The sequence below is a fragment of the Dama dama genome, chromosome 13 (genome assembly GCF_033118175.1).
Source record: "Dama dama isolate Ldn47 chromosome 13, ASM3311817v1, whole genome shotgun sequence".
Lineage (NCBI taxonomy): Eukaryota > Metazoa > Chordata > Mammalia > Artiodactyla > Cervidae > Dama > Dama dama.
In genome coordinates, this window is record NC_083693.1 from 25,336,500 (window position 1) to 25,361,360 (window position 24,861).

The 24,861-nt window shown below is 50.9% G+C and overlaps 1 protein-coding gene across 6 annotated transcripts in view; it reads right to left on the reverse strand.

Moving 5' to 3' along the window:
• Nucleotides 1–24,279, reverse strand: part of KLHL25 (kelch like family member 25) — a 51,981-nt gene extending 27,702 nt beyond the window's left edge. For 2 of the 6 annotated variants that reach the window (XM_061158649.1, XM_061158646.1), the window contains exons 1-2: nucleotides 24,156–24,279; nucleotides 6,681–6,726 (exon numbers count right to left, since the gene is read on the reverse strand). The gene's annotated coding sequence lies outside the window, so the exon portion shown is untranslated. Of the gene's footprint in view, nucleotides 1–5,740; nucleotides 5,884–6,680; nucleotides 6,727–22,829; nucleotides 22,938–24,155 lie in introns of those variants that run through there. The other 4 variants (XM_061158647.1, XM_061158650.1, XM_061158652.1 and 1 more) reach the window with 4 other exon arrangements.
• Nucleotides 24,280–24,861: the final 582 nt, after the last annotated feature.

A 24,861-nucleotide genomic window follows, 5' to 3' on the forward strand; every position in this document is an offset into this window, starting at 1 on the left:
TACTCGTATCAGACAAAATAGACTACAAGAGACAAGGAGGGTCACTACATAATGATGAAGGGATCAATTCAAAAAGATGTAACAACTGTAAATATCTGTGCACCTAACATAGGAGCACCCCAATACATAAGGCAAACACTAACAGCCACAAAGGAGAACTTGCCAGTAACACAATAATAGTGAGGGACTTCTCTGGACAGAACACTTAGACAGAAAATCAATAAGGAAACATAGGCCTTAAATGACACAGTAGACCAGATGGACTGAACTGGTATTTATAGAACACTGCATCCAAAAAGCAGCAGAACACACTCTCTTCTCAACTGCACATCACACATTCTCCAACACAGAGTCACATCTTAGGTCACAAATCAAGCCTTGGTAAACTTAAGAAAATCAAAATCATATCATCATTCATCTTTCCCAACCACAATGCTGTGAGATTAGAAATCAATTACAGAGGCAAAAAACTATAAAAAACACAAAACCTGGAGGCTTAACGATATGTTAACCCTCGGTGGATCACAGAAGTCAAAGAGGAAATCAAAAGGTACCTTGAGACAAATGAAAACATAAATATGATAATGCAAAACCTTTGGGATGCAGCAAAAGCAGTTCTATGAGGGAAGTTTATAGTAGTAAAGTCTTACCTGAGGAAACAAGAAAAATCTCAAATAACTTACCCTTATACCCAAAGCAACTAGAGAAAGAACAAAAAAATCCATATACCCAAAGCTACCAGAGAAAGAACAAACAGACCCAAAGTTAGAAAAAAAGAAATCATAAAGATCAGAGCAGAAATACATTAGATCTTAGCCCAAAGGCCCAGAAATGATAAAGAACAGAAATAAATGAAACAGATAATAGAAAAATATCAATAAAACTAAAACCTGGTTCTTTGAAAATGTAAACAAAATTGATAAATTTTAGCCAAACTCATCAAGAAAACAAGGCAAAGGGCTCAAATCAATAAAAGCAGAAATGAAAAAGGAGAACTTAAACGGACACCACAGAAATATGGAAGATCATGAGAGACTACTACACCTATATGCCAGTAAAATGGACAACCTAGAAGAAATGGATAAATTCTTAGAAAGATAAAAACTTCTAAGACTGAACCAGGAAGAAATAGAAAATATGAATAGGCCAATTACAAGTACTAATATTGAAACCATGATTTAAAAACTTCCATCAAACAGAAGTCCAGGACCAGGTGGTTTCACAGGCAATTCTATCAAGTATTTAGAGAAGAGTTAACACCTGCCCTTCTGACACTTGTTCAAAATACTGCAGAGGAAGGAACACATCCCAAGCTCATTTCACAAAGCCACCATCACCCTGATACCAAAAGCAGACAAAGACATCACCATTATCCCCCACCCCCACCAAAAGAAAATTACAGGCCAGTATCACTGATGAGGGGCTTCCCTGATGACTCAGATGGTAACACATCACCTGCAATGCAGGAGACCTGGGTTTGATCCCTGGGTCGGGAAGATCCCCTGGAGAAGGGAATGGCTACCCACTCCAGTATTCCTGCCTAGAGAATTCCATGGACGGTGAACATAGACACAAAAATACTCAACAAAATACTAGCAAACTGAATCCAACAATACATTAAAAGGATCATACATCACAATCTAATGGGATTTATCCCAGGGATACAAGGATTCTTCAATATTATATGCCACATTAACAAATGTCACCACACTCTTCAATGTTATACATCACATTAACAAACCAAAGACTAAAAGCCATATGATCATCTCAATAGATGCAGGGAAAGGTTTCAACAAAATTCAACACCCATGTATGGTAAAGACTCCGCAGAAAGTGGTCACAAAGGAAATATACCTCAACATAATAAAGGCCATATATGACAAACCCACATCTAACATCATTCTTGATGGTGAAAACCTGAATGCATTCCCTCTAAGATCAGGAACAAGTCAAGGATGTCCACTCTCACCACTTTTATTCAGTGTGGTTTTGGAAGTCCTAGCCACACCAATCAGAGAAACAAAAAGAAATAAAAGGAATCCAAACTGGAAAGGAAGTAAAACTGCCATTGTTTGCAGATGACATGATACTACGATACACAGAAGATCCTTAAGATGCTACCAGAAAACCACTAAAGCTCATCAGTGAATCTGATAAAATTGCAGGATACAGAATTAACACAAAGAAATCTGTTGCATTTCTATATACTAGCAACAAAAGATCAAAAAGAGAAATTAAGGAAACAATCCCATTAACCACTATATCAGAAAGAATAAAATACTAAGGAATAAACCTACACAAAGAGACAAGAGACCTGTAGACTGAAAACTAAGACACTGATGAAAGAAATCAAAATGACACAGAGATCGGATTGGAAGAGTCAATAATTAAAATGACTGTACTACCAAAGGCAATCTACAGACTCAATACAATCCCTAGCAAATTACCAAGAGTATTTTTCACAGAACTAGAACAAAAAATTTTCTTAAGTTTGTATGGAGACACAAAGGACCCTGAACAGCCAAACCATTCCTAAGAGAGAAAAACAGAGTTGAAGGAATCAAGACTCCCTGACCTCAGACTATACTGCAAAGCTATGGTCATCAAAACAGTATGGTACTGGCACAAAAACCAAATAGATCAATGGAACAGGATAGAAAGCTCAAAAATAAACCCCTGTACCGGTGCTCAGTTAATCTATGACCAAGGAGGCAGAAAGAACAATGGAGAAAAGACAGTCTCTTCAAGTGATGCTGGGAAAACTGGACAGCTATATGTAAAAGAATGAAATCAGAACATTATTTAATGCCATACACAAAAATAAACTCAAAATGGATCAAAGACCTAAATGTAAGGCCAGACATTATAAAACTTAGAGGATAACATAGGCAGAACACTCTTTGACATAAATCACAGCAGTATCTTTTTGGGTCCACCTCCTAATGAAAATAAGGACAAAAGTAAACAAGTGGGATCTAATTAAACTTAAAAGCTTCTGCACTGCAAAGGAAACCATAAACAAAATGAAAAGACAACCCACAGAACAGGAGAAAATGCTTGCAAACAATGTGACCAACAAGGAATTAATCTCCAAAATATACAAACAGCTCCTGCTGCTCTGCATCCAAAAAACAAACAACTCAATCAAAAAATGAGCAGAGGCTCTAAACAGACATTTCTCCAAAAAAGACATACAGATGGCCAACAAGCACATGGAAAGATGCTCAGCATAGCTTGTTGTTATTAGACAAACGCAAATCAAAACTACAATGAGACATCACCTCACACAACAAAAAAGAATGAATATATGTGTATGTCTAACTGCATCATCCTGCTGAACCCCTGAAACTGACATTATAAATCAAGTATACTCCAATAAAATAAAAAATATACAAAGATAAATGTTTTAAAACTGCCCCCTCCTCCAAAAATGAGGCACCAAATAACATGGGTTCCAGCTCACCCCTTCCATGTCCCTTGGAAAGTTACTCAAATAAACAAGGAAACAAGCCAAGGGGCAAAACATTCAGAAGAAACCTTGCCAAGCTCTCCAAAGATTCCAGTGCCATTCTCAGAGAAAAAGGCACCCGAGGAGACCTGAGCTGCATTGTGGGGGTCACTCTTTGGGAGGTCCAGCTCTGTCCTGTATCACTCACCCCTCCCCGCCTCCCACCCCCAGCCAGGAGTCAGCGATTTTCTGAATGAGGGTATCAAGTCCATCCTTCCAGGCCAGAGGGAGCTGGAAAAGCCCAGGGCCCAGCTGAGGGGTTGCAGGTAATGTGGTCCTGACCCGCTCATCCACCACAAACTTTCTGAACAACTCCCACGTGCCAGGCGGGGAGACAGGTTCCTGCCCCAGCAGGGCTGCACGCTGGGGCAGGCAGGAGGGAAGGGGGCAGACAAGACCCGTCCGCAGTGAGGAAACCACTGGACACTTTCACTTCTCTTTCATAAGTTCTATGAAAAAAATAAGAAGGCGGTGGGCCACCAGGCAACAAGGCCACGGCAGGTTCTTTCAGGCCCCTTTGAAGGGACGTGTGGCCTGAAACTTGAGTGATGCGCGGAGCCAGGATATGCTAGCAGGGAAGGGAGGCTTCGGGTGGAGAAGCGGCAGGGGCAGAGGTCGGGCGGAAACCGCCACCCTGCAGGGAAGAACAAGGCCAGGGACAGGCAGGGACACCATCACACGGGGCCAGGGACTCCTGAGCCCTGGAGCCAGATGTGCGCGTGAAGAATTCGCCTTGGACGTCCCCTAAGAAGCGGACTCTAGCCCGGAGAGCAGAGGGGCAGCACGCTCTCTGCAGCCGGATCTGCACACAGGAACAGGGCCCCTGGAGACAGCCCAGCCCTTCCTGCGTGACCCTGGGAAAGTGACTTCACCTCTCTGCGCCTATTTTTCTCAGCCACAAAAGTGATGATGAAAGCAGCTGCGGCCTCGTAGGTTTGTCGGGAGAATTATGAGACAAGTCGATGGTAAGCATCGGGATGGCTGGGCCCTCTCTTCCTCACCCAGTCAGCTGTTTTATTATTGCTGCCATTACCACTGCCATGGAATAATCCGAGAAGACACTCCCCCCAGCCGTGCTGCAACTGCAACCCTCACTTTTGAATAAAGGGCTTTTTCACTGTCCACTCTGTTCATTTTTAAGTTGATTTTTTTTTTTCCTTAATGAATATGCAGTATTTTTGTAGTCAGGAAAAACACTGAAGGTTTTCTTCAAGCCTGCTGGGTCTGGGTTACTTTTAGAACTGTGATAAGGAGGGATTCCAAAGCTATCAGATGACACACCCATGCAGAGTTGCATGCTGCAGCCAGGGTCCTGGGAGGGGGGTTCTGAGAGGACGCCCCATGATGGTGCAGCCCAAGTTCCTGCTCTGCCCACGCCTGGAGGACGCACGCACCTCGGGGAGCCCCTGGGCTCAAGTTTCAAGTGGAAAACAAACTAAGCCCCTCATGAGCAGGCAGACCTGCTAATTGAAAGTAAAATCAGTATGACCAATATAACGGAAGCAGAGCCACAGATCACTCTAGATACAAGCGAATTGCCAACGGGGCCTTTCCCTAGATGCTTCTACTTTTCAATGGCCCTTTCTTTGAAAAAACAGAACCAAAAAAAAAAAAAACAAAACTATACATCTATTCATCTATTGGCCTGTTTTAAAACTGCAACAGTTTTAAAACTGTTGATATTTTCCACTGTGCGTTTATTTTGATCTCGTTTTTCAGCTTGGGATTGTGAAAGGTTTCAAACCTGCAGGAAAGTCCCAGAACTGTGTAAGGCACATCTCCTGGTCTCGTGTGGTTATATAGCATCTGCTGGGGGCTGCTGCGCCCTGCCCCAGCCCGCGGGCTCACCCAATCTGGCCTCATCGCAAGCCCCGGCCCTTCTGTGGGACACTGGGCTGGCCGTGGGGGCGGTTCTAGAACACGGAGGCCGCCCCTGAGGTCACCCCCATGGGGCCGAAGCCCAGCCCTTGCAAACCCTCCAAAGAGGCACCCTGTGGGGCAGCCAGGCACCTACCTGCGGTCCTGAGATCTGAGCAGCAGCGCCACCGCAAAAGGGTTTCACACACGCGCACGCGCACACACTCACACATACTCCTGGGCGGGCAGTGACCCTGTCTGCCCACACCCAAAGTCAGGAAGGGAAACGGGGTCCCAGAGGACCCAGAGGGGCAGGCAGGCGCCTCAGGGCCTTCTCTGGCCTTTTCACTTCATGCACACGATTGTTAAGCACACCTGAAATGCAGCCACCGAGCTCTCTTGATTGATATAAGCCAGGTCCCAGGTGGACGGTGGCCTCTGGTCATCAGGGCTATTATTCTGAGTTGATACACGCTGTGTGGATGGACACCAGCTCCACCGGGGTGGGCGGGCTGCCCCGAGGAAGGGTCTGGGTGGCACGCTGCCCTGGCATTTCCCGGGCAACAGGCTTTCTTCCCAGAAGAGGCAGAGGACAGGAGGTAAGGGGTCAAGGCCTGTGAAAGGCTGCTGAAAGATGAAGCAACACCTGTTGCAAAGAATCAGCGGGGAATTTAATCGGGAAGGGAGCCAGACAGAGCGCCTGACTGCCATGTACCCACACTGCACTGGGCATCTTACATGGAAGATTTCATCCTCATAGCCAAGCCTGACAAGGTGATGACTCGGTTTTAATCAAGATGGGCTGGGCTGTGCTGCGACAACCAGCACCCCGAGCCTCAGTGGCGCTGGGGGCAGAGACATTCCTTGCTCATGCGATGTGCTCTGCGGGTTAGCTGGTGGTTGGGGTGAGGGGAGAAGTGCTCTTCCCATCACCGTCACTCCCGGCGACCCAAATGACACCACAGCACCAGTCACAGCCACTGGGAAGAGAGAAAGATCCGGCAAGTGTGGCACTGGTGCTTGGCTTAGAAGGACACACATCACTTCTGCCCCCATCTCACTGGCCAAAACTAGGCTTCCCAGGTGGCGCTAAGTGGTAAAAGAACCCACCTGCCAATACAGGAGACTCAAGAGACATGGGTTTGATTCCAAGGTTGGGAAAATGCCCTGGAGGAGGAAATAGCAACCCACTCCAGTATTCTTGCCTGAAGAATCCCATGGACAGAGGAGCCCGGTGGGCTACAGCCCATGGGGTTGCAAAGAGTCAGACACGACCCAAATGACTTAGCAGGCACAGTCACGAGGCTTCACTCACCTAGAAGAGCATCAGAGGTGGGATCCTACCATACAGCCTCTCGGTTCTGTAATTTACAAATAAGAAAACAGCAGCTCAGAGATGAATGGGGATGGCAACAGTACTACTAACAAACCGTAGTGATGAGCACCGACTACGTACCAGGCTCTGTGCTGAGTGCTTTTTCCAGGCTGGGACACTGGGCAAGGAGATGTGGAATGACTCCCTGAAATGACTGCCAGGGCCACACGTCCAGCCCAGCAAATGCAGCCACGGATGGCCAGTGCCCCTTTTTCTGCCCAAGACCCCCTCCACTGGGTGTGAGCTCCACGAACCAAGTGAGACAGGCCAACAGGCACACCCCAGAGTTCAGTCATTATTATTGAAAAGACAACACAAAAGAGAAGGCAAAATACAAAAGATGAAGATCCCCAGGAATCACGGCCCCAACACAGACATTCTCATGGGGGTGAGGCTATCAGGAGGTGGTGGGCAGGAACACTGTCCTAAGGAGGCAACCACTGGCTCCTGGAGGACAGAAAAAACTCTTATCTGTTCTAGGTGCAAAGCACAGACACACACCAAACGCAGACACACAGTGTGAGTCTCTAGGTCATGTCCGATTCTTTGTGACCCCGTGGGCTGCAGCCCAACAGGCTCCTCTGTCCATGGGATTCTCCAGGCAAGAATACTGCAGTGCAAGAATACTGCAGGCAAGAATACTGCATGCCCTCCTCCAGGGGATCTTCCTGACCCAGGGATCAAACTCTCCGGCATGGCAGACAGATTCTTTATCATCTAAGCCACCAGGGAAGGTTAAGTATATCCTTATAGTATACCTGGTGTTAAAATTTATGCGGGGGAAGCACAGGGTTGAATGCAATTAGGAATAAAAGGTCCAAAAAGGTTTGTGGTAGGGAAGTTAAGAAAGGTTGAGAAATACTGAAGAGAGTAACTATTTTCACTTTGGCTTCTTATTTTCAGCCTTTATTCCCAAACATTTTACATTGTTGCAGTTACGGAACACGATTTCACATTGTTTTTACCCATTCACAGAGTCGGCATGTTCCATTCATCACTGAACACAGACTGGCTGGGCCTCCTGCCTACAAACACTGGGATGAACCTGCTCAGTCTCTCTGGGATCGCTGGCTGTAATTTTTAATGTCTGTGCAGCACAGAACCGCCCTGACTTCCTAACTCATTCATCCGTAGTTTTGAATTTGTATCCAACAAACAGCATCTCTGTGCTGAGGTGTGCTTCCTCACTCAGTCACATCCGGCTCTTTTCCAACTCCATGGACTGTAGCTCACCAGGTTCCGCTGTCCATAGGACTTCCCAGGAAAGAATACTGGAGTGGGTAGCCATTCCCTTCTCCAGGGGATCTTCCCGACCCAGGGATGGAACCCGAGTTTCCTGCACTGCGGGCAGCTTCTTTATGTCTGAGAAACCAGGGAAGCCCCCTCCCCCACTGCCTTTGCTTGCAGTGAATTGTGAATTACTCTACTCTCTTGAGGGCTTCCCTGATAGTTCAGTCAGTAAAGAATCCTCCTGCGATGCAGGAGACCCCGGTTGGATTCCTGGGTCAGGAAGATCCCCGGGAGAAGGGGTAAGCTACCCACTCTAGCCTTCTTGGGCCTCCGTGGTGGCTCAGCTGGTAAAGAATCCACCTGCAATGCGGGAGACCTGGGTTTGATCCCTGGGTTGGGAAGATCCCCTGGAGAAGGGAAAGGCTACCCACTCCAGTATCCTGGCCTGGAGAATTCCATGGACTGTATAGTCCATGGGGTCACAAAGAGTCGGACATGACTGAGCAACTTTCGCTTTGAGATAAAAATCTTTGGAGAATTATTAGACGTTTGATGTCAGATTGTCCTAGCAGCTCTGTTTACCCTGCTTCATGAAAGCAACCTGGCAACAAAGAGGCTTCTTTCAGCTTAGAGAGCGGTGGCTCAGATGCCTCCAAATTCAGTGGGGCAGAGAGACGCTGCCACCTGGGCTCCACTGCTGTGTCCTGCTGCTCCCCAGCTCTGGCCCCGAGACTGGGGGTCTGCAAGTCTGCAAGCCCAGCTGCTGCTGCAGACAGGAGCAGGGCCAATGAAACGGACATCCCGGCTCTCAGAGGGGACAAAGAGCTCGGTGCTCCGGTTCTCCCATCTGTTGAAATCGCTTGTTTCCTTTCAGTTATCCAGAGCGAGACAGAGCGGAGAAACAAAGCAGGGGGCAGAGAACAGCCTCCGTGCAAAGCAAACATCGCCTCCTGGTCCTGGGTTCCTCCTCCGCCAGCAGGATTAGCTGGGCCCTTGGCAAACAGAGGTGGTGCGGGGGCTGGAGACGGGGAGGGAGGCTGTCTCTCTTCCTGTCTGGCCCCCTGAAAGATCTGCAGCGGCCCACAGATGGAGCCATTAAGAGCACTCTGGCCTAGATATCACTTTCAGCAAGCCACCTGGAGTGACAGCCTGGGAGGAAAATGGACATGCAGAAAAGGACAGAAGAGGGGAAAAAAAAAAACAGTCAAGCACCAGCCACTTACTGGTCATGAGCTGCTTTCTCCCAGTGTCCAGAAGCTTCTTCTAGTCCAGGCTGGCAGTGTCGGACCAGAATGGGAAGGTGCCTCAAGTGTTGAAGCCCAGGACACAGCTCTGTCTGTCCCCTCCCATGGGGAGGGCGGAGGGCAGGGGCGTGTGGCTAGACAGCGCTTTGGCAAGATCTTTCAAAAGGACAGAAGACGTGCCCTCTGCCCCAGCCTCTCCACACCCAGGAATCCTACCCTCTGTTGCCTTTTGGCTACAAGCAAAAGATTGCAAATGCCTCAATGTTCATGAGTGAGAGGTCCAGTTAAAGAAACAGTGGTTCATTCATACAGTGGAGTACTACAGAACTATATATATATATATATATATATATACGCACACACACAATAAGCAACTGGCTTTCTCTGCTAAAACGAGAAGTGCTGTGAATAGGAGGCTGTCTCTTACATCTGTTAAAAACCAACTACCTAGTCACACACACAGACCCGTAGTACACACACACCTGCTGGAGATGCACAGACTGTCTCAGTAGGCTGAGCAAGAAAGCCAGTGGACAGTAGGCACTGCTGGTGAGCAGGGTGAGGAGACTGTCTTCACCTCACAACCCCAAGACCCTGCCAGATGCTATGCCAGACACAGGGTCACCTTTTTTTTTTTTTTTAAACCCTGCTTTGAGCGAGTGTTTCGCCAAGCCTTGTACAAGCCTTCTTTCACTGTATTCTCATGGCACCTCTTCAAGGCCATCATTGTCCCCATTACACAGATGGGAAAACTGAGGCCCATAGAAGGTAAGAAATGTGCACACGTCCTCAGTACTCAAAGCTGTTTTGTTCCAGGGTCCCTGCTCACACAGGACGCCCAGTCTGGCACACTGTGATGACCCAGAGGGGTGTAATGGGAGAGAGGCAAGGGAGGCAAGAGGAAGGGGACATATATATATATATATATACAAATAAAATTGTGACTCATTCGGGTTGTTGTATGGCAGAAACCAACACAACGTTGTAAAGCAATTATCCTCCAATTAAAAAATAAAAAAGAAAGAAAAAAAGAAAAACCCTAATGAACTTTTGGGCCAACCTAATACCTTTTCCAGCGAAGAAAGGACCAAGGTTTTAATGTGAGATTTTAGCCTTGAGAAGTTAGCAGGCTTAAAGAACTGGAAAGTGAGCTTCCAAAACATCATTACTGTGTTTTTTTTTTTCTGTGCTACACTGAAAGTCCATTTAATAATACATTTATACAATATTCATGGAAAGTGGAAGTGTTAGTTGCTCAGTCGGGTCCGACTCTTTGTGACCCCATGGACTGCAGCCCGCCTCTGTCTCTGGAATTCTCCAGGCAAGAATACTGGAGTAGGTAGCCATTCCCTTCTCCAGGGGATGTTCCCACCCCAGTGATCGAACCCGGGTCTCCCACATAGCAGGCAGATTCTCTATCATCTGAGCCGCCAGGAAACTGCTGTACATAATCACTGTTCAGTAACTAGCAGCATCATCTTCTCTGTATTTTTCCAAGAGAAATGAAACCATGTTCACTCAAAAACCTGTATACAAATTATTACAGCAGCTTTATTCCTGATTATTAAAACTTGGGAAAAAACCAACCAACCAAAAAACCCACCAAAAAACCCCACACACAGTCCCTGCTCAAATGGCACCTCATGGGCCGTTGAGAAAGAAGAACCTTCCTGGCTGCCAAGGCTGTGTGCGCCTGACCAGGAGACGCTGTTCTTAATGAAGAGCACTTGATTTCTCAAGTGCCTTGCTGCCACTTGGCAAACCTGAGCCCTCCTTCCTGGGCCTCTGGAGAGGAGGCAGGGTGAGGAAGTGTGCTCGCAGTTGGCCAGGCCCCGTGCCACCCTGAAGAGCGCGTGATACATCTGAAAGTAACATGAGGACAGACCTGGCCTGTGTTAACAGGCTCTCTCTTGGGCGTCTGCCTTCCTCCCTGTCTGGGGAGCAGGGACTTTGGTCTGGGACCTCCCTGCTGGCCGGTGCTGCCAGCAAGGCCACCTCTGTACTGCAAAGCTTATGCCAGGTATTCAGACATTCACTGCCTCAGCTTCCACGTCTGTAAAATGGGTGTGAAGAGAATCACACCGACCTCGCAGGAGCCCTGAGGGACTGAAGGGGAAAAGAGATGAACAGAGATGGGTGCTGGGCTCATATCCAGGCCCCAGCTCACAGGGGCTTTGCCCTGCACAGCTGTTCTCAAATGGTTTGGTCTCAGGGTCTTTTCACAATTTCAAAGTGACTGAGGGCCTTCAGGGGCTTCTGTTACATGGTTCAATCTATTGATATTTATCACATACAAAATTAAAACTGAGACAAAGTTGAAATGTTTACTAGTTAACTGAAAATAATAAACTTGTTATATGTTAGCATAAATAAGTTGTTTTTCATAAATCTAGTTTCAAAAAAGTTTTTTTATTGATTAACAGCCAGATTCTCTATCTGCTTCTGCATTCAATTTATTGTTAAGTGTTGTTTTTTTTCTTAACTGAAATACAGTTGATTTACAACATGGTATTAATTTCAGGTGTTCAAAATGACTTACATATATATATATATTTTTAGATTATTTTTTATCACAGATTATTACAAGATACTGAAAGTAGTTCCCAGTGCTATTCAGTAAATACTCATTGCTTATTTTATATATAGTAGCATGTATCTGTGAATCCCATACCTGTAAACATTGTAAAATATTTTCATTGAAGACTAGAAGAAAATACAGCCTCACCCAGATAGGGAGTTGGTAAAGGGAGATTTTAAGAGCCTCTTCGGATTATTGTGGATATTCCTCTTTGACAAAAAACGCTAAGACTTGTCGAGCAGTACTTGCTCTGTGGCCTGTGGGATCTTCCCAGACCAGAGATCGAACCCGTATCTGCCGCACTGGCAAGCGGATTCTTCACCACTGAGCCAGGCAGCCTGAACAGCAGTTTCTTAAAGATCAGCTGCAGCGTGGGACCTGAGCCCTGTGGCGAACAGGCGTACTCTGACCTCCCCATCTTCCGGTCTGTCTTGCACTCTGGCTCATTTACCCATGCGTGACTTGATAGCTTTGTGCAATGGTTACTTGGAAAACACTGGTTCATGGGGTTTTGCACTTGGAGAGAATGGGTGAAAAAGGCAAATAATATCTGGGTGTTACTATGAAAACAGCTTTGATGCTGTGGACCCCAAAAGAATCCCAGGGACTTTCTAGCACCACGCTGTGAGAAGCAGAACCCCCTCACCCTCCACATGAACCATGTTTTTAAAATAAGAACTCAGAAAAAGAAACTGCTGTGGAAAGTGATGGGTGGTGACAGGGCAATCAGCTGCTCGGAGGGTCTTGTGAGAGCCCCTCCCCGGCGAGCGGGCACATGGCATACAGGGGCCGCCCTCTGATCCCCACTTGCCGCCTCCCCTCGGGGTGCCCAGGCCCCTCTGCTCCGCCCTCCATCACCAGACGCTGTCTTCTCGCCACAGGACCCCTCATTTCCCCCCAAATAACAGTCCTTGGCGGTTTGCAGAGGGCAGGGCCTGAGACAGCAAACTACAGGGGCTGGGCGTGGGCTGCTGCCCTTGGGCTTCGCAGCTGATAATTCTTGGTCTCTTGAAATTACACATGTAATGTGTATTTATAGCCAAATACATGGGTGCCCAGAAACTGCAACTCATTCATAGATACATTTTTAGCATATCGTGTGGTCCCACCAAGTTTCATTAAATCCTCCTTCCCGGGTCCCTGGTGTCGCTAGTTCTTCCAGAAACAAGGGGAGGACCTGACCACTGCAGGCTGGGCTCCCCCTCTCCTGGCACTGCGGTGCCAGACACTTGGTTCTGGACCACCTGCTCAAAAGCCTTCAAGGAGGCTCTGACGTCCAAGCCTCGTTCACTCTGTTCCCCAGCCCCTCGCCCCCCACCACCCACTGGGGCATATGCTGGACTTTCAAGCTCTCTCCTCCCCTGTTCTCCTGCTCAAGCCCCACTCCCTCTCTCTGAAAGCCTCCTGGACTTGACATTTGTCTGGTGTGTACAGGACCTTGGACACAGCATTAGGTCGGCAAAAAAGTTCACCCTGGTTTTTCCGTTCCATTCTTCAGAAAATCCCAGACAAACTTTTTAACCCACCCAACAGATACTCAAAAAATTGACAAGTAATTTCTGAGCACCTGCAAGCTGCTGGGCCCTGAGCTATGCACCAGGAACACAGCAGAGAACTAAGAGAACATTTTTTTTGTCTTGCCTCCTGCGATCAGGGCTTCCCCAGTGGCTCAGCAGTAAAGAATCCATCTGCCAATGTGGGAGACCCAGGTTCAATCCCTGGTTCAGGAAGATCGCCTGGAGAAGGAAATGGCAACCGACTCCAGTATTCTTGCCAGGGAAATCCCACGGACAGAGGAGCCTGGTGGGCTACAGTCCATGGGACAGTATTCTGTGTCTTCTTTGCTGCCTGGAATACATCAGATACTTGATAATATTGCTGAGCAGGGAAGTAGATGAACCACAAATATCCACTTCAATAAGGCTCAAAAATATCCACGTGAGTGGCCCTCAGCATCTGCTGTGTTAACCTGAAGTGTGATTGGCATGTTTCACACCTGTTTCAAACGTTGGCTGGAAAAGAGCAACCTTCATCTGTGTTCTAAAGGGTGTTCTGCCAATCACAGGACTCAAAGTGGAGATGCTGGCCGCAAGCACCCTGATGGGGTGGTGAGGTGCTAAGGCCCTGATTTCGAATCCTTAGCACTGCTGTTTCTACCCGTATGACTGGCCCAAGGTACTTACATTCTCTGAGCCTCAGCATTTCCATCTGGAAAATGGGGAGGGGGTGGGTGGAAATAACTGTTCCTATATCAACAACTATTCTGAAAATTAAATGAGACAGTCCAGGGTCTTCCCTGGTGGTCCAGTGGTTGACAGTCTGCCCTCCAAAGCAGAGGATGAGGGCTTGATCCCTGCTTGGCGAACTAAGATCCCACATGCCACAGGGAAAGACCACATACCACAACTAAGACCCATCGTAGCCAAATAAATAAGAGGCAGCCCATGTAAAGAGCACAGTGAGACACACAAAATTCACTCCAGTCAAGAGAACAGAGCTTACTAATACTGTTGCTATCATATCCCCTGTTGACATGAGCCCTTAGCAGAAAAATTCAAAGATGACTCTCTTGATCTCCACCCCTGTGACCATGTTACCTACATGGCAAAGTGAGTTGCAGACATAACTAATGTCACTAACTAATCAGGAGTCCTTAAAATAGAGAGATGCTCTGGGTGTGCCTGCCTTAATTGCATGAGTCCTCTAAAGCAGAGTCTTCTCCAGCTGACTGCAGAAGTGGACATACGAGATCTGAAGCGGGGAAGGACCTGAGGGTCCGCTGCTGGCCTGGAGGTGGGGTGGGGTGGAGGGCTATTTGGCACGGAGTTAAGGAGCCCACCTACTGACAGCCAGGCAGCAGAGGGACCTCAGTCCCACAGCTGCCAGGAACCTGATTCTCCCAACAACCTGAAAGAGCCTGGAAGCAGAACCTCCCCCACCCCCCACCCAAGGCCGCAGGACAAAAGCCCAGTCCCGCTGGCACTTGATCTTGGCCTTGTGACGGCCTAGGTGGAGAATTCAGTTGAGTCAGCCCAAGCTCCTGGCCCAGAGAACTGTGAGCTAACAGGCGCTGTCTAAGCCACTAAGTCAGTGCTCATCTGTCAGGCAGCAACAGAAGCCAACAGAAGCCCTGCCTGTCCCCTAGCCATGACGCTTAAAAACATCAGGTGGGGACTTCCCTGCTGGTCCAGTGGCTAAGACTCTGAGCTCCCAATCTAGGGGGCATGGGTGTGATCCCTGGTCAAGGAACTAGATCCCACATGCTGCAACTAAGATTTCTCCTGCTGCAACTAAATGTCCTGCATGCCACAACAAAGACTGAAGATCCCATGTGGCCACAACTAAGACCTGGTACAGACAAATAAATAAATATTAAGATAAAAAAAAAATCAGGTGCTTGTCCAAACACTTCAGGTACCACTGACACTTGCTGCGTCCTTACTGCTACACAGGCGATGCTCGAGAGCAGGGTCTGTCTAACCCACCTCTACCCCAAGCACTCAGCAGTGTGGCTATCACACAGCAGGTTCTCAATAGCTTCACTTGATAAGATTTCAACTTCCCGGGCAGTCAGGAACAGAATGGTCCAGGCTGGCTTCACCACTGTGTGACCATCATGAGGTCAAGGTGCCCCAATCAGGGGCACCAATCTGGGCAAATCCCAGCAAAGGCCTCTTTCTGGCCTGGAGGAAAAACTCCAGACACTGCAGGCAGTTCAGAGGAAGTCACCCAGCACCCAGGGTAGGCATGTGTCCACGGGCAAATGAGTCTCACTTTACACATGCACAGACCGTGCTGTGGTCTCGGCCTGGGGCTGTGGCAGCCTCCCAGGGCTCAGCTGACCAGCCAAACCCTGACATTTTGCTTGTATTGTAATTGTACCTTCCTGTAAAAAGTCCTAGTTGGAGTGGTAAAAATAGTAGCTGCAACTTCCTGCGACATGGACAGGCCAGTCCATCCTGCTGCCTGAAACTGAACCTGGGGACTCGATCTGACTCTGACTGCACAAAGCCCCTCTGAGCTGGGCTGGGCATGCAGTGAGGGGGGCACCTAGCCAGAAAACCCTGCCTTGCCCTGCCCCCACTGACTGCCCCCCCCCCCCCCCCCCCCCGGCCAGCTCCTGTGTGAGATGCTCCCCCCACTCCCTCCATGAAAAACCCAACCCCAGTAACTGCAAAAAGGTCTCCCCTGGTGGCTCAGAGGTAAAGAACCTGCCTGCCAATTCAAGAGACGCAGGTTTGATCCCTGGGCCTGGGAGATCCCCTGGAAGAGGAAATGGCAACCCACTCCCTTACTCCTGCCTGGGAAATCCCACGGACAGAGGATCCAGCCGGCTACAGTCCATGGGGTCGCAGAAGAGACGGCATGACTTGGTGACTGAGCAACAACAAATACATGCACACACATGTCTGCAGCTATGGTCCCCGCCTCCTCTCCACCTGCTCACTGGCTGCAGAGCTAAAAAGGCAGGATACCTCCTGACCGGAGCACTTTGGGAGTGCCACTGTCCCCTTGTTCACATGCTGTCACCCTCCCCGCTTCACCTTCCTGTCCGTGGCCCTCCCCGCTTCACCTTCCTGTCCGTGGCCCTGCAGCCGTACCAACCAGGTCAGGCTGACGCCTTCACCAGGCCTGAGGTCCCAGGCAGCTGCAGGGGAACTGTAGCCAAGCCTGGATGCTGCCTGCTCCCCAAGACAGGGGCTCGCCATGTCACAGCCCACTTGGGGAAGGACAGGAGAGCCTGGCTGTACGTCCCCAGGCTCCTGAATCCCAGTGAAGATGAATTTCTCCAGGGACACCGGTCCACCAGCACCCCGGCCTCCCCACTATGGGGCCAGAGGCCCCAGGTCCCATCTTTCCTTCATCAGGCCCCACTGTTTTCCCGCCTGTCTCCACATCAAGTACAAAAGCTCTTGGGTCAATCTTTTGCTTAAATCCTCCCATTACAGGGCAACAGACAAGGAGCCCCAAAGTAATAAACACGGCACTCCACGAAGCTCTGGGAGCCCCAGCCTTTGGCCTCTGGAAACAGTAGCAGACTTTATTTTCTTGGGCTCCAAAATCACTGCAGATGGTGATGGCAGCCACGAAATTAAAAGATCCTTCCTCCTTGGAAGAAAAGCTATGACAAATATAGACAGCATATTAAAAAGCAGAGATGTCACTTTGCCAACAAAGGTCCGTAGTCAAAGCTATGATTTTTCCAGTAGTCATGTGCGGATGTGAGAGTTCTTGCTGAGCGCCAAGAACTGATGCTTTCGAACTGTGGTGTTGGAGAAGACTCTTGAGAGTCCCTTGGATTGCAAGGAGATCAAACCTGTCAATCCTCAAGGAAATCAATCCTGAATATTCACTGGAAGGACTGATGGTTAAGCTGAAGCTCCAATACTTTGGCCAACCTGATGCAAAGAGCTGACTCACTGGAAAAGACTCTGATGCCGGGAAAGATTGAAGGCAGGAGAAGAAGGGGATGACAGAGGATGAGATGGTTGGATGGCATCACCGACTCGATGGACATGAGTTTGAGCAAACTCAGGGAGACAGTGAAGGAGAGGGAAGCCTGGCATGCTGCAGTCCATGGGATCTTGCAAAGAGTCGGGCACGACTTAGCGACTGAACAGAAGATAAAGGAGGGATCAGTCTGTGGTGATCAATGCCCTTTTCTGAGCCTTCCCTGGACCAGCTTCAGAATCTTCTCTACCCTTCTGGGCTGGATGAGGCCCCTCCATCTCAGGGATGCAAGGTGTACGTCCCACCTAAAGCCACCCCGGCCCCTCCCCTGGACACACTAGCTGCTTAGAAACACTCACATCCGTTCAAATGTTCCAGGCTCCACATAGTCGCCTTTCACTAGTAAAACCCATGATGTCTGCAGAGCTTTTCAGCATAAAATGAACTTTCCGGAATGTTTCCCCATGCGCGACACGGAGCAGCCTGGCAGGGGGCAGGGATTAAAAGGGCCTCATTTTACAGATGAGCACGCAGGGTGAAGGCTGAGTCCCCAGCCGTGGTCAGGAGACCAGTGAGAGGCAGAGCCAGCACTTGCTAAACCTTGATTTTCTGGAAAAAACAATGATGGATTACAATAAAAACTGGAAGCCTGAATAAACTGGATCACTTTTTTTTTTTAAAGGAATATGAGATCATTTTTACCAGTCACATTAGCTAAAAGGGAAAATGTAGATAATAGCAAGTATGGGTGGAGAGGTGGGCTCCCAGACAACATCAGTAGGAGAGTAAACTGGCTTATTAGTCTTTGCAAAAGGCATCTTAGTTTTGACAATGAAAATTTAAAGACCAGAAAGATACATGATCAAGATGTATGTGAATTCATGGACTGTAGGGAGGATAAAAGGAAAAAGAAAAAAAATCAGACACAATCCAAAAGTCTCCTGTTAGGAGACTAAAAGAAAAAAAAAGATAGTGGTTTGGCCATGCTGTGGAATATTACGCAGCTGTGAAAAGGGAACAAGATCCACCACACACTAAGTGATAGCCACTGGAATACTGAGTGTGATCCAAATTACATAATATGAAAAGGGGGACGAGAAGGGTATGCCCCAAACTGCAGACAGATACCAAGGACCAGGCTGCTTTCATAGCGGGTTCTACTTCTTCTAATACTGTTTGTTGATAAAGGAATCCACCAATGTATGATTGACATTAAGGATAATAAAACATCTTAAAAGGAACATGTTTTCTTGGCCTTTGTACAAATCAGAAGAGCAGCTTATCTCTGGGTCTCATCTCAAACCCCTCTCCAGCACACAGGGTTCACAGCCTGTGCACTTGTTTGACACCCTCTCCTTCAGATCCTCCCACGGCTGCGTCTTGCTGTCCTGGAGGTCTCAGCTCAACGTCATCAGCCTAGAGGAGCTTTCTTTAGGCTCCCTAGTCTAAGCGGATGCCCCACCTCGATCCTTTTCCTCACGCTGCCACCCCACCCCACCCACCTCCTGCAGCCCAACCTCAGCTCTATTTATTTATCTATGTTGTCTGCCTCCTCCAGTTGAATGGGGGCTCCAGGATGGTGAGGACCTTGCCTTGTTCTCTGCTGCGCTGCAGAGCCTGGCAGAAAACAGCATGCAAAAAAACACTCATCGGGGACTTCCCTGGTGGTTAAGAATCGGCCTGCTAATGAAGGGGACACAGGTTTGATCCCTGGTCGGGGAAGATCCCACATGCCATGGAGCAACTGAGCCTGAGAGTCCCAACTACCGAGCCCGCGCACCGAGAGCCCATGCCCTGCAGAAGAGAAGCTACCACAGCAACAAGCTGAGCACCGCAACTAGAGAGTCGTCCCCGCTCTCTGTAACTAGAGAAAGCCCAGCACAGCCAAAAATAAACAAAATTTTAAAAATTCATTGGCCACACAAAGAATCAGGACACCAATGACAGTCCATTTCCTCACGCGTCCTGTGGCTCCGGTCACGTCACTCACAGCCTAGCTCTGAGCCATAACCACCCGGCTAGCTGTCCGTCTCCCAAGCCAGAGGCTGAGCGGAATTCCAAGCACAACCCTCTTTGAACCTGACTTTCCCTTCCCAGTTTTTAGTCCAGGGTGAGCCATTCAGAAGATGGTAAATACATGTTCGCGGCCTGAATGGAGCTGTACCTCTTGCTTCCTCTGATTTCCAAAGCTGCGAACAACACAGGCGCTCACTCATGGGTTACGGGGATCTCGTTTGCCCGGGATCTCGCAAGCCCCGCTGGGACACAGCAGGACTTGAACACTGGATGGAGGATGCGATCCCCATGACTTTCAAGAAAAAAAGCTCCCCCGTCTCTCGGCCCTCACCCCAGCCCAGACGAAGCAGACGGATCTGACCTGGCCAACTGCAAACCTGGCAGGCAGCTTGTCCTGGAGTTTGAAGGAGCTGAGCCTTCCTTATCTTAACTAGATCAATTCTGGTGAGCCTACGCTGATCTGTGGTCAGTCTCTCCTTCAAGGAGTAGGCAGAAAACCAGCCAGGCTTTCAGGATCCCTTGCATCCTACTCTGAGGGGCGGCCGATAGTCGCCTTCCCGACAGGAGGTGCCTTCCCGGCAGACAGAAGTGGGTGGGGAGCCACGCCGTAGCCAGTGCGGGCCTCCTTCTGGCGGCGTCTGACAGTTCTCCCACGGCCCTGCTCGGCCCCCGCCGCCCGCCTCCTCACACGCGGAGCCATCAGACTGGTCTTGCAGGCACCTCCTTGGCAAAGTGCGGGGAGCCTGGCGTCCTCCTCTGTGGCCCTGGACTCACTGGTGATCCCACTTGCTCCTGGAAGCTCTCTGTCCCTCTTTCTTTTGCGAGGTGTCCCCTGGGCATTCCTCCCAGGCGAGGTCTCACTCCATCTGTTCCAGAGTGGAGGGAGAAACTTCAGTGCTCCCACAACTGCTGCCCTTCACCCCGGGGCCCCAAACTCCAAGGGGCCAGAGGCAGGGGACAGCCCTGTCCCTCTGGAGTTACTGGGAAAGTCTGACTCAGTTTTCACTCACTCAGAAAGAAAAGGAAGTGGGGCGCTTGCCTACTACCCCCCTTTCACTCTACAGGTGGAAAATTTGAGGGCCGAGAGAAGGAAGGTGACTTGCCCAAAGGCCCAGCACCCGTCGTCAGAGGCAGAGCTGGGAACCAGGATGCCAGGCTCCTGCCTTCTAATTCAGCTCCCTCCACTTTACCGGCTGCCCCTCCCCGCTCCTGCCCAGGAGAGCTATGCAAATAACTCATGCCTTATAAAACGACATGAGACCAAAAATCTTTCTTGAGATTTAACAGCAAGACATTTAATAGAAGCACTGTACAGGAGAGCATCCACCCAATTTGCAGAAGAGCAAATCAAGGCCCAGAGAGGTAAGCAGAACTATGGGAAGTCACATAGCCAGGCAGAGATGGGGCAGGACCCCCAGGACCCCACCATCAGGGCTCTATCTGCCAACACCTTCCAGGTGCGAGGGTTCCAACCGCGAGATGGCCAGTGAAGAGGTGGCCCTGAACTTGGCCTCGGTCACACTGAAACAAGGTGGGCCCAGAGACCCTCTTCTAAACTCTGTCCAGCCCAGGGGTACAGGAGACGATTGTGGGGAAAGGAAGGGCTTGGGAGATGGTTGCGTATTTGCAGAAAATGCAGTGAAATTTCCCAGCTTAACTGGGTTTCTGAGACCACAGAGCTGTCACTTCTAAAAACAGGTTGATGAGCCACACGCGCCTACCATTTTTCATCCAAAAGGGTAGTGAGAGGGCTGGGAAGGAAAGGTTTACCAGTAAGAAAGAACAGAGTCTCCTGGCACTAAAGGGAGGGGGCAGGGTGGGTGCAGGTGGTCGGGGCCCCAGGAGAAGGCTGACACAGACACAGAAGCCTCATGTGAACCCAAGTCTGGTTCAAAGAGCCCCTGCTCGTCTCCCTCCTCCCCAACCTGGTGCTGCAGAGACTTCGTAACAGGGAGCCCTCCCAGCCCCAAGTCCCTCTCTGACCTCCAGCCCTACACACCCCCTTTCCCTGCTCCTAATGAATGGCTGAGGGACCCAGAGTCTGGATGGCAAGGTGAGCACCTGAAGGTGACAGGCATCAGCTTCAGCTGCCTTCTGATTGGGGTGGGAGGAGTGTGGCTCAGGGGCCAGGGGATCCAGGAGAAGGACTGGAATCTGCTGGGCAGGCGGGACTGACTCCATCAGTGCGGACAGACCCAGGTTCCTAACGGAAAGGCCTGCTGGGAGGGGGTGTAAAAAGCTGCGGACACACACACTCTCCCCATTGCCACCCCCCCGCCCCCCAGATGTCTGGGAAAGCTAAGTGTTTTCTGGCTGGGAAAATGCTTCAACCGCCTGGGCTGCCTAAGGCAATTCAATTATGAAATTTACCACATTAGATGAAAACCAGCATCTCAATCAGCCAATTCATTTGTGTCTGGTCACCCTGTTTTCTCGCGCCAGACCTGCTGGCCCCCTCCTTTCACGGGCCACACCCATACTGAGAGCTGGCCGGTCCAGAGTGACTGAAGGCTTAGGGGACAGGCTGGTCTTGGGGGTTCATGGGGTGGGACCTCCCAGGATTCCCTGAGCAGAGAGGCTGCATCCAGGAGCGCCTCCCCCCTTCTTCCTGGGGGACTCCTGGGCCAGACCACCACAGTCCCAGGTGAACGTTTCATTGCCTGCCACCTCCTGCTCTCTGCCCTCAACCGGCACCAGCCTGGAGGCTGGCAATGAAGCGGCCTCAGGGAGAAGCATGAATGGGTGGGGGAGGCGGTAGCCCCGGGCGTGCCTTTCTCATCTTTACTCTATCAGAGCATCCTCTCTCCAGGAAGCCTTTGCCACCCGTGCTCCCCTCCTGTGCCCCTCTTCGATCCCCTCGCTGTCTCTGTCACTGGGGGTACCGTGGGCACCTCCTAACCCCACATGGCAGCACATCCTGGTCCAGGGGGGCTCCCAGAAGGCGTGAGCCCAATCAAGCCCCTTCAAACCATGAACCGATACATCAATTAACGCACGAATGAACACACCACCCGCTGAAGGACACTCCCTCTGACTCCCCTAGCCCATGACAGTGAGAGATGGAAACAGCCAAGCCTTCTTTCCCTGCAGCCCAGGAAGTCCGAGGCCCGGGTAATGTGGTCTCTCTTCCTGCTCTCCTCTCCCACACGGAGCGCCCGCAGGTGCAAGATGCTATTAAGGGGCATCAGGCTGAAGAAACCGCCTCCGAGGGGGAGGGTGCAACTCGCCCCCAGCTCCTCTCTGGGCACCACAAACATAAAACCGGTTGCAGCCCCAGGACCAAGGTCTCTACCATTAACTACCTTCCTTTTAACAACCTCCGCGGAGTCACTTCCTGACAAAGGGAATGACTCAAGGCGGAGACAGCTGCCCGGCCTGTAAGAAGACAGACTCGTCATTCTCAAAGGCAGGTCTTAGGGATTCAGTCCCCCATGTTAAGAAGAATAACAAACCTGCCCCCTGGGTGGGGTGGGCCTTGGGTCCTGCTCCTCCCAGTCCTCAAATGCAAGCCTTTAGCAACACCGGGGAGCAATCAGAACAGCACCTGGGCTCAAGGAGCATCAGACCCACCTGTGAATGGGGCGACTGAGGCCCTGGGTGCGAAAAGGCTTGACCCCAAGTCACAGTCACCAGGGTCTGGCCCATGACAAGCCGCTGGGGTTCCCGCCTCCTCTCCCAGGGCCACTGGCAACTTCCCTCCCTCCAGCATGCCGCCAGAGTGAAACCAAAAGGCCCAGACACCTGGCCTTCTCCGCCCTGAGTCACCAAGGAGGGCCAAAGCTCAGGGAGCCTTGACCCAGCCCCAAAGCAACCCAGCAGGACCAACAGCCGCTGCACTAAACCTGCGGGGGTCCCGGGCGGGTCCCCACCCCAACCCCTTTGTTAAGGTCTCTATAAAGATTCCTCTGCTCAAAGACAGCGGAAATCAATTTGGCGGGGGCAGCTTTGAAACACCAGAGCAGAAGTGTACGGTGCCCCTGAGGGGTACGGCCTCCCAACTCGAAGATCCCTCAAGCAACCACAAGGGGGAAAAGGAGTGAGGGCGTGCCCAGGTGCAGCGGGGTCCCGGAGCCAGGGCAGAATGGGGTGAACCGGACAGCCGGGCCAAAGGAGGTTCGCTCTGCACCCGCTAGGGTGGCGGCCACCCCGGGGCGCGGGACTTCGGGCGGGTGCCCACTCCTCGGCGGCTCCAAGCTCCAGCACAGGACGAGGGGCCCCGTCAGGTGGGACGCAAGCGGGGCCCGGCTCGCGTGGACGATCTTTCCAGTGGGGAAGCCCCTCGGCCCTCTCTCTGCACGAGGGAGGCAGCCATCTGGCCCCTCGGCGTCAAGTGCGCGGGGACTACCTCGCAGAGCCCGGACCGCTCACATCCTCAAAGACAGGCAGCCTCCTCTTTGCAGGATCGATAGTAATTTTTTAAAAAGAGAGTCTGCGGACTCAATGAATCAAGTACTCCCAGGGGGGAAAAAAAGAGTTGCAGCCCCCGCGCGCAACATCCTATTTGCAAAACAATTCATTCCGTCGCTCGGAGCTTTCAAACAAATACCCTCGCTGGGTCCCCAGGCACGCACGAGGCCGGAGGAGCGGAGCTGGGAGGGGTGCTTCTCGCCAGACCTCCACTCCCCACCATTGTCCCCGACTCCAGCCCCCGACCCCAGCCCCGAGACCCCGTGGTGCACGAGGGGATTCCGGGGGCTCGAGCCCCGGGGCGCTGCTCCCCGGGCAGGCGGGCCCGCGAGGCTCGCTCTGCCCAGGGGTTGCTCACACGGCGGGGCGCGCAGGACCCGACGCCCCAGGTCCCGGCCGCGGGGCGGGGTGGGTGGTGACAAGTGCCAACGCCGGGGCCGCGAGTGCTGCTAGACCGACTCTCGTCTCCAGGCCGGTCCCGGTACTTACCGCTCGGGGCTGCTCTGCCCGCCGCGCTCAGAGGCCGCCCCCCTGGCCGCGCGCGCGCGCGAGGTCCCTCAGCCCTCGATGCTGCCGCTCCCCTCCCCCGGTTCGCGAACGCCGCGGAGCGCGCCGCCGCTTTGCGGTTCAGCCCCGGCGCCGCCAACAAACTAGTTTCTCCGGCCTTCCCGCCCCGCCTCCCGACCTGCAGCCAATCAGAGGCGGCGCCTCTGTGACGGACGGGCAGTCGAGCCCGTAGCTAAGCTCTCCGGGAGAGAAAGGGGTGGGCGCCGGGCCGCGCCGGCTCCGCGAGGGGGCGGGGCAGGCGGAGGAAAAGGACTTCGACCAGATTCTTAAAGGGGCAGGCGACGGCCCGCCCCCGCGGCCGGCCGAAGTTGGTGAACAAAACCGGACGAGTGTTCCGGGGCTCTCCTAAGGTGCGAGCTTTGTGGACTGCGAATACCTCTTCTCTGCCTGCTCTTCGAAGACATACTTTTAGTCATTAAAGTGTTAAACAAACGTTTCTCTTTTATTCTGAGCTTGCCTCAGTGTTTGAGATTTTCTTCAGCACTGAACCCCATCTGTACTTGGAATATGTATTTTTCAGGGTACTTCAGATCCCCTCCCGGTGTCATTTCTCACCGAGTTCCTTTTGTAAGCTGACCGGCAGGCATTCATTCATTCATCCGTTCATTAATTCACTCCACAAACATTT